Source organism: Stegostoma tigrinum, chromosome 16 (genome assembly GCF_030684315.1).
Source record: "Stegostoma tigrinum isolate sSteTig4 chromosome 16, sSteTig4.hap1, whole genome shotgun sequence".
In the NCBI taxonomy this organism is placed as follows: domain Eukaryota; kingdom Metazoa; phylum Chordata; class Chondrichthyes; order Orectolobiformes; family Stegostomatidae; genus Stegostoma; species Stegostoma tigrinum.
In genome coordinates this window covers 26,494,273-26,513,229 of record NC_081369.1, presented here as the reverse complement: position 1 = coordinate 26,513,229, position 18,957 = coordinate 26,494,273, and the positions used below count along the sequence as shown (strand labels likewise).

Below are 18,957 nucleotides of genomic sequence, written 5' to 3'. Positions count from 1 at the left end.
CTGTCCGTCTTCCCTGGACTGACCTATCCCTTCCCTACCTCCCCACCTACACTCTCTCCACCTATCTTCTTTACTCTCCATCTTCGGTCCGCCTCCCCCTCTCTCCCTATTTATTCCAGTTCCCTCCCCCCATCCCCCTCTCTGATGAAGGGTCTAGGCCCGAAACGTCAGCTTTTGTGCTCCTGAGATGCTGCTTGGCCTGCTGTGTTCATCCAGCCTCACATTTTATTACGCAGGTTGGGTAGGTTGGCTGTGCTAAATTGCCTATAGTGTCCAGGGATGTGCAGTCAAGATGGGCTAGCCATGGGTCATGCAGCTTTACAGGGATGGGGTAGGGGGATGGGTCTGGGTGGGATACTCTTTTGAGGGATCAGTGTGGGCTGGATGGGTTAAATGGCCTGCTTCCACACTGTAGGGATGAGAGGTAGAGAGGTGAAGAGGTGTAGGGTGTGAATTCCAGAACTGAGCACCTGAGCAGACAAAGGCATGGTCAACAATGATAGAACAGTTAAAACCAGGAAAAGGTCAAGATGACAGAATTGGAGGAGGACAGATATCTCTGGGAGCTGTGGGCTGAAGAAAATTAAAGCAGCAGAGAGGGGGTAAGCCATGGAGGGATTGGAAAATAAGGATGAGAAATGTTAAAACCTAGAGGGTGCTCAATCATCTCATGACTCACTGGGGTAGTGCAATGGAAGTCAAGCCCCACCAGAGTCAGCACAAACATGTATCTGACTGACAAACTTAGGTTAAAAGAAAATGCTCACCAGGTTTCTGTTCTTAATAAGGAAACAATTGTTAATACAAACAAATTGTCTTTAACTAATGGCAATTAAGACATGTGAGTTGATAATTTATAACTCCCCATAATTAAACTCTATCCCTTCTTCCTCAATTACAGATGGCCACACAGAGACAGAAAAGACATGGATATTAAGGGTGGAAGAGGAACATAAATTAGTGAAACACAGTTCAATAGTACCAACGCAGCCTTCAAGAGTTGTTGAGTTGTTTATTTTGGTTTCTTCCAAAATCTTGTTTGGTCTTTGCTGTTGACACAAGTTTGTCTGCACGCTGATGCTCTCTTTCATTCACAAGTTGAGAATTGCTCCTTCACTATCGACAAGAACATTTTACTTCTCCTCCAAATTGGAATTTTTGGAGAAAAATGAGTGGAAAACAGCTAGCAGTTATGAGAAAATTTGTGGCACATCCTCACAGGACAGGCACACCCACTTGGGCTCTTATTGCTTTTGCTTTGCAAAGTAGAGGCTCTCATCTACACTGTCACCACCAAGCCATGGTTGTCTGATCAGGATCACTTAAAACATTGTCATCGAGCAGATCGTCCATCAGTTCAGAATCCGTCATCCCCATTTTGTTTTTGAACCCATTGTTCAAGAGAAAAAGATCACAGTGTATACAATTCACAATGGTGCTCCAGGAACATTATTTTCAAAGCTGCACCGACCTCTTTGCTCAGCTACTTTGTTTTTAGTCCACAGTCCAAAAGAAAACAAAATAAATTTTTAAAGCAATACAGCATGGAATCAGACCCTTCGGTCCAACTTGTTCCTGCCGGCCAGGTTACCCAAACTAAATTATTCCCATAAAGTACAGAACCAATGTCGGTCAAAGAGTACAGTAATGATTGTCAATTCAGATCCAAATCAGTCAGTGAGACAGAAAGCAAGGCACCTTTCTTTGTGGAGAGAGTTTACTAATAACTTAGTCTTAAGGTCCTTCCACGCACCAGCACCTCTGCCTTTATTTCTACCCAATCAATCAATTAACTTTAATCAAAACTGAAAGAGCTGCAGATGCTGTAATCAGGAACAAAAACAAAGTTGCTGGAAAAGCTCAGCAGGTATGGCAGCATCTCTGAAGGAGAAAACAGAGTTAACATTTCGGGTCTGGTGACTCTTCCTCAGAACTGAAGGTGACTGGGAAAACATCAGTTTATACGCAGAAAACAGGGAGGTGGATGGGGTAGGGAGTAAAGGATAGGATAGAGCCCAAAGAGAGAGAAAGACAGTTGGACAGACAAAGGAGTTGCTAACAACCAGGCTGGGAGGGTGAGTAGTTGTTAATGGGGACTGTTAGTGACTAACAACAGGGGATGTGTAATGGCAAGCTATGTGGTAACGAGGCCTGGTGTGTGGGGTAGGGGCTGGGATATGGAACAACTTAGGCCCTAAATCTATTGAACTCAATATTGAGTCCAGAGGGCTGTAGGGTCCACAGGTGGAAAATGAGGTGTTGTTCCTCCAGCTTGTGTTGGGCTTTGCTGGAACACTGCAGCAAGCCAGAGACAGAGATGTTGGCCAGGGAGCAGGGTGGTGCATTAAAGTGGCAGGCAAAAGGTAGTTCAGGGTCTTTTTTGCAAACAGAACGTAGATGTTCTGTGAAGTGTTTGCCAAGTCTACGCTTCATTTCCCCAATGTAGAAGAGATCACATTTTGAACAGCAAATGCAGTAGACTAGATACTGAGAAGTGCAGGTGAAATGTTGCCTCACTTGGAAGGTATGTTTGGGCCCTTAGATACTGGGGAGGGAGGAGGTAAATGCGCAGGTGTTGCACCTTCGCCAGTTACAGAGGAAGGTGCCATGTGGCTGTGGGAGATGTTGGGGGTGAAGGAAGTATGGACCAGGGTGTCCGGGAGGGAACGGTCCCTTTCAAAGACAGACAAGGGAGGGAAGGGAAATATGTGTCTGGTGGTGGCATCTCACTAGAGGTGGCCTAAATGATGCCTGATGATGTTTTGGATGTGGATGCTGGTGGGATGGTAGGTGAGGATAAGGGGAACCCTATCGCTGTCGTGGGAGGGAAGAGAATGAGTGAGGGCAGAAGTGAGAGAGATGGGTCGAACCTTGTTGAGGGCCCTGTTGACAATGGAGTTTGTGAATCCTCGGTTGAGGAAGAAGGTGGACATTTCAGAGGATCCCTTGTCAAAGTTGGCCTCAATTGAACATATGCGATGGAGACAGAGGAACTGAGAGAATGGGATGGAGCCTTTATAGGAAGTGAGGTGTGAGGATGTACGGTTCAGGTAGCTGCGGGAGTCACTGAGTTTGTAGTGGATATTAGTGACCAGTCTATCCCCAGAAATAGGAACAGAAGTGTCAGGGAAAGGAAGGGAGAAGTCAGAGATTGACCAGGTGAAAGTGAGGCAGGTTGGAAATTGGAGGCGAAATTGATGAAGTTTTCCAATTCCAGACAAGACAAGGAAGCAGCACCGATGATATCATTGATGCATCAGAGAAAGTGTTCTGGGTGGGGGCCGGAATAGGACTGGAATAAGGAATGTTCCACTTCCCCCACAAAGGCACAAGCATAACTAGGGCCCATGCAGGTACCCATGACAACCGTTCTTACCTGAAGAAAATGAGAGGTGTTGAAAGAGAAATTGTTGAGGGTGAGGACAAGCTCAGCCAACTGGAGGAGGGTGATGGTGGGTGGGGATGGGGCAGATCTTTGTTCCAGGAAGAAGCAGAGAGCCCTAAGACCTTGCTGGTGAGGAATTAACGTGTAAAAGATTGCATGTCAATGGTAAAGAGGAGGTGGCTGGAGCCGGTAACCGGGAAGTTTTGAAACCAGCGTAAGGCAGCAGAGGAATCATGAATGTACGTGGGTAGGGATTGGACCAGGCAGGAGAAGATTGAGTCAAGGTAGGAAGAGATGAGTTCTGTGGGGCATGAGCAGGCTGAAACAATGGGTCTGCCAGGACAGTCCTGTTTGTGGATTTTTGGCAGGATGTAGAAACAAACTGTTTGGAGTTGGGGTCTATTAGCTTGGAAGCGGAGGAGGGGAGATCACCGGATGAAATGAGAACAGTTACCACAGTGAATACAATGGCCTGATGTGCCGTAGTGGGGTCATGAGGTCATTTAATCATTTGCTTCACTACCTGCTTCATTAACAAATTGCCTGCTTTTTAAAATAAAAACTTTTGAAGACTTCTGAACAATCATTGAAAATACTAATGAGAAATGAACAAAGCAATTCTTTTTATTTTCTATTTACCTCACAGTACAACTAAACTACAGCAAAATTATACACAAATTATGTATGCATTCTGACAACCAACCTCCAATATTCCCCTTTACTTCTTTGAACAAAAGAAAATAACATGTTTAATCACAAAGTAATCCAAACAAAAATTGATTTTTTCGTTTATTTTATCGCTCCTCATATCATGAGGCATCCTTCTTCAAGGGTCACCAATAATATCTTGGAGCAAGCACCATATTTTGTGAAACAGTCTGAAAACTGGTGCTATGCATCAACTCACATTGTTTTGGAAATCTTTTTCAATATTTTTATGCTAGCAAGGTCAATCCACAAACTTTTTCAGTGATACTCTTTGTTAAATTAACATTGTTCCAAAGAGAACAGTGAGCCATTTTACATTCTATGGGCAGATTGCCCTTCGTATAAAATTACTTTAGAATATTGGATAAATACATCCTTTTTCTACAGCTTCTACTGCTGCCAGTATTTCAGCAACTGAGGTTTTTTTTTTACCTTTTTTTGTCTTCTCTGCCAAAAAATAACATTTATTATTCTTTCCCATCAAGAATATGATAAACCCTGTAATACTCAAATCACCATCCAGAAGGTTGGTATTTGAGGCATTGCTGAAAAGGAATGGCTTCACATTGCCTAGATCACCTAAGCACCTTGAAACTTCAGTAGGAGTGCATTTTTCTGAATTTCATATCATTATAATATTGATATTATATTTGTTCTCAAGGCCTCCACAGCGATTGAAAGTTTCTTTACAGTACTCAGTTCCAATACATCATCAGTGGCATCAGGCTTAGTCAGAGTGCACAACCAGTTCAGCTGCCAAGTCAAATTTCTTAACTGAAATAAACATAGAAATTTCTGGGAGAACTCAGCTGATCTGGTAGCAGAGATTGTAGGACCTGCCGATGCTGGAGAATCTGAGACAACAAGGTGTAGAGCTGGATGAACACAGCAGGCCAAGCAGTGTCAGAGGAGCAGGAAAGCTGACATTTTGAGTCTTGACCCTTCTTCAGAAATGGGGGAGGAGAAGGCGATTCTGAAATAAAAAGGGAGAAGGGGGAGGCAGATAGACGATGGATAGAGGAGAAGATAGGTGGAGAGGAGACAGACAGGTCAAGGAGGTGGGGTTGGAGCCAGAAAAGGTGAGTGTAGGTGGGGAGTTAGGGAGGGGATGGGTCAGTCCAGGGAGGATGGACAGGTCAAGGGTGTGGGATAAGGCTAGTAGGTTGGAGATGAGTATGGAGCTTGAAAAGGGAAGAGTGGATAGGTGGGAGGAATTGTAAGGGAGGCATTGACAAGCTGAGCTAGGATTACAAAGTGTGAAGCTGGATGAACACAAGCAGCATCTTAGGAGCACAAAAGCTGACATTTCGGGCCTAGACCCTTCATCAAAGAAGGAACAGATTAGATATGAAGTTCTGAAGAAGGGTCACTGGACCTGGAATGTTAACTCAGCTTTCTAACCAACTGCTGCCAAACAACTGCACCTCCCACTTGTGAACCATTGCAACTCCCCTTCCAACTCCTTGAACAACATGTCCACCCCTAGCCTCCTGCAGTGCCACAACGATGCCACACGGAAGCTGCAGGAACAGCATCTCATATTTCGCTTGGGAACCCTGCAGCCCAATGGTATCAATGTGGACTTCGCAAGATTCAAAATCTCCCCTCCCTTGACTGCATCCCAAAACCAGCCCAGCTTGTGATCAGAGATAATGGGAACTGCAGATGCTGGAGAATCCGAGATAACAAAGTGTGAAGCTGGATGAACACAGCAGGCCAAGCAACATCTTAGGAGCACAACCGAAACGTCAGAGAGTACTGGACAAACTCAACAGGTTTAGCAGCATCTGTGGAGACAGAAATAGAGTTAACGTTACATGTCCAATTTGATTTTCCTTTGGAATTACCATAAAAACCTAGATTAATTTCTACAACTTCAATTCTATATCACCTAGTCGCTAGTTGGGCTTTAGCATTATATGTCCATCAGGCAGCATTCTTTCTGTGCATATTCATTTGTATGATAAGGCTGGTTGTTTTCTTATCTGATATCTCAGTGCAGAAATCAAATTCTTTCTAGCTGTCCAACTGTTATTCTTTGGCATCTTTTATCAACTTACTGTTAAACTTGTTTGTAGCCACTAAAAGCTTTCCATCATTATAAATTCTATTGCTCATGTTATTCCCAGTGTGATGCATAGCCCTTGTTCTTAGCAAACTGTGACCTGTACTCACCCTCCTTTCTCATTCTAGACTAAAACCTCAAGATTTCCCTGTTCTGTGAGCCGACTTTGTGTTGCATGTTAGCAATTTTTACCCCAGGTCCATGTTCATTTTCAGGCACATTTTCAGAATTCAGTATTGGTCTTCCACATTTTTACTTTATTTTCCCAATCCATGGTTCTCACCACCTGCCTCTCATTTTGCACATTTAGGCAATGTTTATATTGCCAGTCCCTGACACTACTTTCCTGAGAATGGTGGCGTTCCTCCATTCACTGACCCCTCCTGGCTCATATATTGCCTTGGTGCCAATATTTGATTATAATTTCTGGGGTGTTTATCTCTTTGTCCATACTCAATGTGCCATTCTTCTGTCATAATCTCAACCTTGTAACTGCCCACCTTAGGTGTATATGAGGTGCATGGTGCCTCTGCAGTTTCTATGACTTGTTCAGATCTGTAAGATTGTGGTCAGTGCCAATCAAGATAACAGTTTGATCTTCATTCTGTAAAATTATTGTGTTTCCATCACTACTTATAATATTATCCAGATCTTTCCAGGCTTTCGGTCATTTGTTTTTGTTGTATATTATGTCCCAAAATTAAAATTTATTTTGATTATCTAATGCAATGTTGTATAGCTCACCAAACTTCATCTGAAGCCTCAGCCCTAATGAATACCTTTCTCCATGAATGCAGGGCATTAAGTACCATGAAAATGTGGAGCTAATTGTAATGCTTTCACAAACTGCGATAAAATACACTTTTCTGATATACCTGTTGACGCAGATAGGTGAAGTCAAAGACTAGGAATAGTGGGAGATATGAGAACATAAAATAAAAAAAAATGTATGTGATTTGATTTGAATTATTATTGTCACATGTACCTATGTACAGTGAAAATTTTGTTTTATGTGCAGTACAGGCAGATCATGCCATACAAAATCCATTAGGATATTAGAACAAAGCAAACAATACAGTGTTACAGCTGCAGAGAGAAGTTGCATAGAGTGAGATCGCCATTAAGTGTAAAATTTGAGAGGTCCATTAAGATGCCTATAAGAGTGGGGAAGAGGCTGTCCTTGATCTATTCATATGTGTATACACAGTTTTATATCTTCTGCCTGATGGAAGAGGGTGGAAGAGAATATAACCAGGGTGGGAGAGGTCTTTGATTACGTTGGTTGCTTTCTTGAGGCAGTGGAAACTGTAGGTGAAGTCAATGGATGGAAGCTGTTTTACGTAATGGACTGAGCTGTGTTCATGACTCTCTATTGTTTGTGGTCTTGGGAAGAGCAGTTGCCAAACCACGCTGTGATGCATTCAGACAGAATGCTTTCAGTGGCACATCCATAAAAATCAGTAAGAGGTCTTGTGGGCATGCTGAATTTCCTTAGCCTCCTGAGAAAGTAGAGACATTCTTGAGCTTTTTTGGCCACTGTGTTGGCACGGGTGGACCAGGACAGATTGTTAGTGATCACCACTCCCAGGAACTTGACGGTTTTGACTATCTCCACTTCAACACCATTGATGCAAACAAGAGCGTTCCTTCCAGTCTGCTTCCTGCAGTTGATGGCCAGCCCCTTTGTGTTGCTGACCTTGATAGAAAGTTTGTTGTCTTTATCAATTCAATCTCTTTCCCATATTCTGGATCATTGGTGGTGCAATCAGCAAACTTGTAAATGGAGTTGGAGTGGAATTTGGTCACACAGCCATGAGTGTATAAGAAGTACAGTAGGGGGCTAAGTAGGCAGCCTTGTGGGGCACTGGTATTAAGGATTATGGTGGAAGAGGTGTTGTTGCCTATTCTTACTGATTGCGGTCTATGCATCAGGATGTTGAAGATCCAATTACAGACAGGTAAGCTGAGACTTTGGTCTTAGAGTTTGGAGGCAAGTTTGTTTTGAGTTGTGGTGTTAAAGGCAGAACTTTAGGTTTGAGTAAATATGTAAATGTTAATTGATGTTTATGATAGCAGGGATGGCAGGAAAGGGAGAAATACTTGGGGAAGATGTTCTGTCAGGGTTTTGGGAACCTGAAATAGCAATACAAAGGTGCCATGGAGCTGGTTCCCACTAGCTGTATGGAGTACAGTGTAGGCAGAGTTAGTTTTGTTAAAGACTTTGTTAATGTCCCTTGCTCATGCTGAGAATCACTTTGGTCTGTTAGGCTATCTTCATGTATATTTTTTACATAGATCTTATTTATCACTGATCTCTCCGCAAGTGTCCCTTCATTCAGGCATCCTTTAGTAGTTTTCTTAACCTCTGAAAAGATGGATGGACGAACTGCTGATGTTTTAACATAATTAGCTCTTCTTACTTTAAACTCTGATCACCCCATGCCAACATGTCTGATTAATATTTTGATAGAGAAGGTAGGTGTTGGTCAAGGATTATAATGTTGTTCAGATTGTGTAAAATTCAAACCCACAGCCTTCCTAAAGTAATTACCTCGCCTTCCTTGTGGCTTGTCTGGTTTATTTAAGTTTGAAAATCATTCTTCACAGTGTAAGGGTATTTCACTCGAAGTTGTCGGTGCAAATTAGGTGATATGCCCCCATTATTTTACAGGAATCATTGCACTTTGCAGTGACTTCAGCATGTTATCATCCCCCAATGTAATGCAGGTAAAACTCTCAAAATTGTTAAGCTTATTTCAGTTCTTATTATTTGAAGTGTCAAGGTGACATTTTAACAAATCCTCTCTACACACACTGTGGGCATACACCCACAATCCAAGAGAATTGAATAGAATAATAAGACAACTGAATGAGTCTTTATGAATAGTGTTGGACATGCACTCAACCATGCATTCCATCACACTTCTGACTTGTGCCTTATAGATAGTGGACAGGCTTTGGGAGTTAGGAGGTGAGTTACTGACTGTAGGATTCCTACTCTCTGACTGCTCTTGTAACCACTGCATTAAATGGTCAATTCAGCTCTGTTTCTGGTAAATGGTAACCTCCAGAATGTTGATAGTGGGGGATATATCCAGGACTTGGTCTGAGGAGTCATGAATGGTGTTAACACTTGTTGTTGTTCAGCAAACAACTCCATTTCTGACGTTATAATAGAGAGAAGAGCATTGACGAAGCATTTGAAATGGTTGGACTGAAGACACTATGCTGGGAAATCGTTGAAGAGGATGTCTTGGAGCTGAAACGACTGACCCCCCAACAAACAAAACCATCTTTCCATGTGCTAGATATGACTCCAATCAGCAGAGAGCTTGCTCCCAATTCCCCGTTACTTCAGTTTTGTTAGGGCTTCTGAATGCCGTACTCAGTTAAATACGACCTTGGTGTGAAGGGCGGCCACACTCATGACACCCCTAGAATGCTGATTATTTTTAAATTCACTTGTGGGATGTGGACTAGCTGGGCCAGTATTCATTTCTCCTAGTTGCCCCTGAGAAGATGGTGGCGAGCTGCCTTCTTGAACCTCTGCAATGCTGTAAGGAGGCTAACAATGCCATTAGGGAGGAAATTCCAGGATTTTGACCTGGTGACAGTGAAGAAACAGCAAGTCAGAATTGTGACTGGCTTGGAGGAAAACTTGCAAGTGCTGGCATTGCTATTTTTCTGCTGCCTTGTGGTTTGAGATGGAAGTAGTTATGGATTTAGAAGGTAATATCTAAGGGGCCTTGGTGAATTGCTATAGTGCAACTTGTAGATAGAGGGAGTGGATGCTTGTGGATGTGATGATAATAAAGCAAGGTGCTTGGTTCTGGACAGCATCTGACAGTGATTGTTGTTGGAGCTGCAAATAGGAAATCATACATCCCCTCCTGAGGACATTGAGAGAATTTTCAGAACAGCTGCATTGCAATATGTTTACAATGTAATGAATGTTTAACACATGTTTGAAAATTGTCAGAACCAATACAGCACAATAATTATCATTTGACAATTAGAAATGAAAATGCCTAATTGTAAACTTAGGCAATTATATAGCTTCTTCAGCTTATTAAAGTGAACACCATTAGATTTTCTTCTCTGATTGAGGTATTGGAGCACACAAGGATTGGAAATTATGCAGCGGTAGACCATTCAGCCCTTTGAGACTGCTCCATCATTCATTAAGTTATGGTTGATTTGATTTTGGCCTCATTGCCACTTTCTTGTCTACTTCTAATACCCTTTGGCTCTCTTGTTAACCAAGAACCACTTCAATAACTATCTGCCTCTTGCCACACTTGAAGGATTTCTACATACAGCTCTATATTCACTGTGAAATAGTCTGTGTCATTTTTCCCGACTCAGCAATTACCACATTATATTGCCATAGTTCCTTATGCAAGTAGCAATCTTTAGACACATAATACATGTATTTTGTTGCTGTTCACCACCAAAGTCTTGGAACAATCTGAATTCTGTTTGCTGAACTCCCTAGCTGATGCTAATATCCTCCTTGAAAATTGTGTTGTGCAATTGCTGACGTTCAATTTCTCTGCCTTCATTATATGCTTCATGACATCGCACAGAGCTGCATGCATTGTCCTGAATCGGTGAGGATTATATTCACTGGAGTTTAGAAGAACGTGGGAGAGATCTCATTGAAATATACAAAATTCCAACAGGATAGATGACAAAAGGGAGTTCCCAATGACTGGGGTCACAGTTTCAGGAAATGATGCAGATCATTTAGGGCTGAGGTGGGGTGAAATTTCTTCAGCCATAGAGTGGTAAGCCTGTGAAATTTTCGGCTACAGAAGATGGTTCAGGCCAAAACATTGAATGTTTTCAAGAAGGAGTTTGATACAGTTTTTAGGGCTAAAGAGTTGAAGGATATGGGAAGAAAGAAGGAACAGAGTTGCACAATGGCCCATGATCATATTGAATGGCAAAGCAGAATCTAATGGCCAAATAATGTGCCCCTGCTCCTGTTTACTATGTTTCTACTTCCTTTATCCATCCCCGTAGAGTATAGGATGGATTCAGTGATGCCAGAGTATTGCGGAACTTGTCTGACCTCTGAATATGCAACAAACTGAAAACAAGATCAGTAAACTGACAATAATTGTCAATATTAAAATGTAATATACAATGAAACCACGATGACTAAAAGAATTTTCTTGAAAAGTTTCAGTTCACAAATGAATACATTGAATCAATTATATCTGTTTCATTTATTAATCTGAGATTTTCTAGGTAGCTGCCTGAGATGCAGAGCAGGAAGAGGGGACCTGTTCTGTTGTCACAATCAGGGGACACTTCTGGGGATTTTCTTCATGAAGGACCATTGGACATATTCTCGGTGTTAAATTAGATAGAGCCGAAAAAAAGCACCTTTGCAGTCACTGGCAATGCGATCTTTGCTTTGCTGTGAGGTCGGAGTTGTGGATATAGCAGCTTTTGATGATGACCGACTTAGCAAAATGCTTTTTTCCCCCTTCCAACAGCTTTTTCTGCTTCACAAACCCTCTGTTCATTCTACTTGTCATGCTTGATTCCAAGAAGAGTGCCAAATCATGCATCCATGCCCAGGACCAACTGTGAAATCAGCAGAAAGTATCAAAGAACCTGTCATTAGTTCTTATCAACTTTGGAAATCTGGATTACTATGGAAGCTGCAACAGCCAGAAGAAATAAACCAGCAACTAACTTAAAAACCATTGACGATATATTTCAATACCACTTCTTGGAAAATCACAAGTTTTAGGGAGGACGTTAGCTCGAGTGCTGACCTCCAAAATGGCGGTGCTGTTGTCCAATCAGCATTGCAAATTGATTAAATTAATAATCTGTCTGCTTTGTATACTTCTGCTGGATGTTAATTTCAAATGCACTCATTCCTTGGCAAATGCGTTTCCATTATTTTCAGTTGTAAGTCATCAAGGGGAGGCAATGGCTGAGTGATATTATCACTGGACTGTTAATTCAAAGACCCAAGTAATGTTCTGGAAAGCCGGCTTCGAATCCTGCCATGGTGGATGGTGGAATTTGAATCCAGTAAAAAAAATTGGAATTAAGTGTTGAATGATCGCAATGACTCCATTGTTGATTATCAGAAATACCCATCTGTTTCACTTATGTGTTTTAGGGAGTGAAACTACCTCACCTGGTCTAGCCCTACATGTGACTCCAGATCCACAGCAATGTGTTTGACTTTTAACTGTCCTCTGGGCAATTAGGAATAGGCAATAAATGCTGGCCTAGCCAGCAACATCCATATCTGTTGAACGAATAAAACAAAATGTGTATGCACTTGTACGGCAGATGCCATTTGGGCCTCTGATGGACCTTACAATTTCCCATAGAAAGGACACTATAGAGTCTCATTTCATGCTCGATATTTCTACCTGAAAATAAATTATGATAATTTTAGGGTGAGATCATATGGGTCATTTCCTGTCATTGCATCACATACTTGCCAAGAGAAAAGGGCACCCTTACTAGGGGTGGGTGACTGTGGCGGTACTTCACCATGAAGGCACTCTCTAAAAACTGCAAAAGAGCTTCAAATGAACATGGCAGCAGCTACCAGGTGAAAACATTACCACAGGACGCCCCTCGAGTACAGCTATTGCTCTCTTTCAACTGGGATTTCAGGGGTGGCTGGATGAAATTAGAAAAGGTCTTGCTCACACAACCCACCTTTCCCATGTAGGTGTGCTGCTGGAAGACTGTTACTGGGGAGGTCTTGAGACGCTGGTGTTCGTGAGTTGCAGCTATCATTTCAAATTTGTCCCTTTTTGGGCATCCAACTGCTATAATGGATTATCCACCACTCCTGGGAACGAAGGTGATGCTAGTCTCCGTCTGACCATCAGAGGATAGCTTGGAAGTGTCAGGGAGATGTCTCATGGGAGACTTTCTAAGATTACCCCATCCCCCCGGCTCTGAAGCTGGTTCCATGTGGCTGATACTAGTTTGCCTTCAGAAAGCTTAGGCTGGGAATAGGTATTAAAATGCCTCCTTCCCTTGATCTAAGAGTCAATGATTATAATGGAATCTTGCATTGAAAAAATGGTGCATTGAATGGTACATTGAATGGCTTTTAGATTGTCACATTAGCAAAGATATACCTGCCAAAAATATCAGTGCCAACTTCCTTCATGCATTCCAGGGAAAAGACACCTGGCCAATCCAAATCAGGAATTTTTAGGTCTTTCGGGGAAGCTATTTCTTTCCTGGTGAGTTTGTGAACTTGCTCAATTCTTGTTCTAACCTATTATTAGAATTCCTTTCCCAAAGATGATGGATGGTAAAATGAGGCAGGTGGAAAATGGCTAGATGATCTGAATCAGTTGATTTCTTAATGGGAAGTGGGTGGCTAAACCGAGATGACTCTCATTCTTTTTATTTAAGACCCTATTTCAGGGCATCAGTCACGCTCTTACACTGTATCTAAATGCGCTTCATTTGTATGAGAGCTGGAGTTGATGGCACACACTGACAGACTTATTGACTTCAGGGACATCACAAAGGCTCACCAATTGCCCACCAACATATTTAAGTGCGTACATTGGCATCATATCAGAGCTGAATCAACATGAGGAAAAATGAACGAATAAAACAAAATGTGTATGCCCTTATACGGCAGATGTCATTTGGGTCTCTGATGGACCTTACAATTTCCCATAGAAAAGACACTGTAGAGTCTCATTTCATGCCCTATATTTCTACCTGAAAATAAGTTATGATAATTTTAGGGTGAGATCTTTATGGGTTATTTCCTAACATTGCATCACATATTTGCCAAGAGAAAAGGGCACATGTCACACTAATGTTAGGCTATGAATAAGGGAGTAAGCTTATGTTAAGAGTTAAGAACAATCTAAAGTATTACTGCAATGATGAGGTCAGCTCAGTGCAATCCAAAATGGTGGTGAAAGCGAGTCAGCCATGACCCCGACAATAAAAATATTTTTGAGGAGGTTCAATATGTAATCTTAAGATAAAAACTTTTCTGCATAGACTTTACTTTGGAAAGTTTCCAAAAGCATCCTTATAAAGATCATGGTGGTGGTCACATTACCACAGCAACCAATGATAATCCCAGTCAGCTGCCTCAGTTGTAAACACATTTTTCTGTTTTTCAAAATAGAAAATCTGAACAATTACAGGAAAACTTAGTCATAGTGAAAAAAATGCAATTCTATATCTCACCTACTCCCAATCTCCCTGTAGAAAAGATCACTTTACTCTTTGATTCTCCTCACTCACAACAGGGGTTTCCAAAAGAAGCAAACCAAGATTGCTCCATAATGAGCCACAATGACGTAAGGAAGTCCAGATGTGCTGAAACCCCTCTGATTTCCCTTGACATAGGCAAACACTTTAAATCTGTTTTAAAGATTCTCCCAGACTGAAATTGAGAACTTTGAATTATAATCGTAAATCATACAAACTGCCCGTAGATACGAGCACCAAAACAAAAAATCTTCCTCCCTTTTTATTTCCCTGCTATCCCTTGTTGGCAATAAAGCTCTCATGCAGGAACCTTCCAAAACCTCTCCTGGCATGCAGGTGTCATTTACATAAGAGTGTTGCTGGGCCTGATGCTGAGTGAATTTACTGTGGAGAAGATTCCATTTTGACTCCATTAACATTCATTAACCAAAAAAAAGGAGTAATGTCTCTTTGTGCAAGAATCAGAGAAATGCCTGCCTTTGAAATGTTTGATTCTCAGGAATATGATGCCTTAGGTGAAAATAAACATGATATCACCCTCAGGTCGCCAACCAACTGATCAATTGCACCTGCAGTAATAGTTCTTTAATATGTTTCTAGCAAACCATTTCTGCACAGAAGTGTCAGTGAATTCTGAAATCACAACACTAATTAAAATGATTGAATGGGAAAGTAAAAACTACAATTCAACATTCTGGGTATAGCAAATACAGTGTAGTGAGGAAAGACCAGTGTCAAAATGCAAGGTGTGCGAAACAAATGAATCACAAAAAGAATAGGTCTCTGACAGAGAATTCTAGCTTAATTATACAGAGGGCCTTGCTGGATTACAGGAAGAAGTTATATTATTTAAAGGAGGACACAATGTTCATTCAAGAACATTATTGAAATGCAACAACACAAAATATAGACATGAAGGAAAACAACAGTTAAGATTTGTGTAAAACTTATTTGACTGGCAGGAACATTAGCAGATAGGAAAATATGCAAATAACAGACATGCCAAAGTAGGAAATTCTTTAATCTACTTTTCACAAGAATTTAAAAAGAAATTCATGCAAGTAAACTAAAATTGAAAATTTAAAAATTCCATCCACTCACTTGCCGATGTCCTGTGGTAATATGCCTTATCAATGAGATAATATTTTCCAGCAGAATGACAACTTTCAAACACCTTCATGGCATTTTCCAATGAGGTGATTGCCACCCAATTCCTGAAGCTAAATTCTCAAAATATGTATCAGTTGGCCTTTGAGTCCAAGTGATGCCCACATGTCTGAGAAAGGGAGATTGAAAAACTGATTTTCTGTGAACATTTTTAAATTGCAATATCAAGGTTTAGATGAAAGAAGTAGGGAATAGGCAATGGAACAATATGTCTTCAACCACCTTAAAATGATCCTGTGAGAATTTTTATTCATAACCAATATGGCATTTGACCAATGATGTGTTTAGCATAAAATAGATGAGTTGAAGGAAAATACTGCTGTTCCTAGCAAAATTTGCAGTGTAACCTGATGGAGATCTTCAAGGTTATGAAAGAGTTTGATAGTGTACACATAGGATGGTGTTTTCACTTGTGGCTAAGACCAGAACTAACAGGCATTTTTATGATAGTTGTCAATAAATCCAAAAGGGAATTTATGGGATAAAAAAAGCTTTACCCAGAGGTGGCCAGACTGTGTGACACTCTCCTTCTTGAAGTAGTTGAGGTAACTAGCATTGGTTGGAAGTTGGAGAAGCATGAAGGAGGAAGGAATATAGAGCTTAGTTGTTAGGAGTAAAGAATAGTGGAAGGAGACTTGCATGGAGAATAAATGCCAGCATGGACCTATGGGCCAAATGGCCTACTTCTGCATTGTATCTGCTCTATAATTAGATTGTGTACTTTGCACTTGTATTGCTGTAAGGTTTTGATAAATAGTGTATGGTCTGGTGGCTCAATATCTTGGAACAAGGAATGCTGCCTACTGCATTAGTGCTGAAGTGTCAAAGTTGCTTGCTATTTCCCTCTGAGAGGCACTTTCACAGGCTATTTCTGTACTGTACATGGCTGATATCAGTGCCAAATGTTGTTGTTAGTTGTGGTTGGTCATGTTTACAGCTGCTCCAAACTACACTGTACAGCATCTTTAACTTCCAAAATGGTGAATCCCAGTTCTCAGCTTGAAGTGCCCTAGAGATGTGAATGAATATTTGGATTATCTGGAAAACCAGAGGAAAGGCTGATGCAGAAATCAGCTAGGCTACTCCAATACACCTAAACATTACTTACCTGCCCATATGACAGCTGTGAAATAGCTTGTAACAGAGAGACAGAAGCACAAAAAAGATAGAAAAAAATAGATAACTCATTAGACAGAATCACTTAATTTCCAAAGAACTTCTGTGGTTAGGAAAATGCTGTACTATTCGCAGGGAGAAAAGTATTGATGGAGCACTGCCAATGGTGTATCTTTTGCTTAAGACATATGACTGAGTATTCAACAATTCCCTCATGTGGATGTGAAAGGTCCCATGGCACTACTGAAAAGAGAATAGAGGAACTCTCTATTGTCTCCTGGCCAATATATATTCCTCTGCCAACATCATGGCAACAAATAATCTAATCAATTTTTTGTAGGATCATGCTGTGTGTAAATTGGCTCCATGAACTCAGTAACTACACGTGGGATTATGCTACTGTAGTTGTAAAGTCCTTTAGGGTGTTGATTTCAAATATTAATGAAAACTGTAATGCATTGTATCATTACTATGGGATTTGTCTTCCTCCAGCTTACAAGCAGCTGTTACTGGTATTAATTATGTAAGTAGTGCTGTTTGATTGGGTAAACATCTATAATTAGTGCTGACTTCACATTCCCAGGTCACAACAACTTCCAACTATGCACTATCTGCACTTTGAAGTAATACCTTTGATGCCACGTGCAACTTTATAATTCAGTCAGGTTAAGCTTTCATTTAGGATGTAGGATTGTGAGTATGAGTGACATTTCCATCTAAGAGAGAAGTATTTGATGACAAAATTCACATTTCAATTTGAAACATTGACATTACATACAGACGAGAATACTATCTATTGTATCTTAATAATGGCTACACTTCAAGAGTACTCTGTAAATTGTTTAGAGATGTCTCGTAGTCATGAAGTGTTATTCTTAACATCTTCTCTATTTCAATGTGCTGTATACATCCTGTAGCTTTTGTAGCCTGTGTGTTAGGAACCAACAAGTTATGGCCAAAAAAAACGTTCAGTGCCATCATAAAAGGAAATTGCATGATTGAAAGATTCTCTGAACAAACCAAGAGCATGAATAGCTTCAGCAAAAAAAAAAGCAGATGGGCAGTCTGTGGAAAATGGCCAGAGGTCTTAACCACTGGAAAGTAACCCAGAGTTTGTCATCTCCGACATGCAGAGTTGGTTTGTATTGATGCATGCATAATTTTGACAAGGTCCTTCCTTACATTTGCAAGTCAGACCCCCATGATACTGTTGAGACCTAAGTATTTTTTCTCTCCATTATCATCACAGAAAACAGATTATTTATTCATTATCACATTTTTGGGATTTTGCTAAATGCAAATTGGCTACTGCATCTCCTATGTTACAACGGTGCCTGTAGCTCAGAAGTCCTTCATTGGCTGTAAAATTCTTTGAGATGTCTGGTGGTTGTGATATAAAATACAAGTCTTTCTTCTTTTCCATTTATATAATTTTGGCTCTGGTTTGATTGAGGACAAGTAAACACTAGTTAGGACCTCCTGTGAAAAAAAATAGTTAGTACTCCTCTAGGCCACACAAGGAAATCCTAGGTTTCCCTACTCCGTTGTACACCACTCCCTCCCTATGTGTAGGAAGTCAACTGGTAGAATTCAAATCGACTTCAGGAGTTACACTAACCTGGACTTTCTGAAGCAGCAAGTATGTATGGCACTCATTTTGTGACTTGTCCAAATCAGAGGGCCAAATAAAGCTCATTACCCTAGAACACAGTGTTCAATTATTCCTGTTGTTTTGATTAGTCAATTGTTGCATCTTCTGCAGGGAATTGATTATTTCATTCCATTGAAATGTTTGTGATATTAAGCTCTGATATTCTCTGCATCAATCTGTCTAATAAATCTCAATGTCGCTGTTTGTCAATCCACAGGAATCTGACCTTGAAGCACCTTGGATGATTTTCCTGTTAGCTGCATTGCATAAGTGCAAATTTTAATCTTGTTGACCAGCCATTGGTATTCACATGATACCCTGCCAGCACAAAATCAGTAAATAATAGAAAGTAATCATTAATTTTGTGTATGTTATAAAGAATCACAGACCCTGGATCATGTTTCCAAGTAGGAATACACCTTGGGGTTGAGATGACATTGATAAACCCTTAAAGCTTTTCATGAGTGGTTTATGATTTATCTTCATAGATCCTCACCTGGTAGCCCATTTAAGGTCTTGTATTATCTTTTATATAGTGAATCAGTTGCAGTTACCTTTTTTGGACCTTCATTTACTGTGTCTGCTTTTTAGGGGTTATCATTCTATGAGTAAAATGAAAGAAGAGAA

At 40.8% G+C, this 18,957-nt stretch overlaps 1 long non-coding RNA gene across 4 annotated transcripts in view; it reads left to right on the top strand.

The window, feature by feature from the left end:
* The window catches only part of LOC125459722 (uncharacterized), a 206,883-nt gene that overhangs the window by 39,471 nt on the left and 148,455 nt on the right, over nt 1-18,957 (top strand). The window lies entirely within an intron of this gene.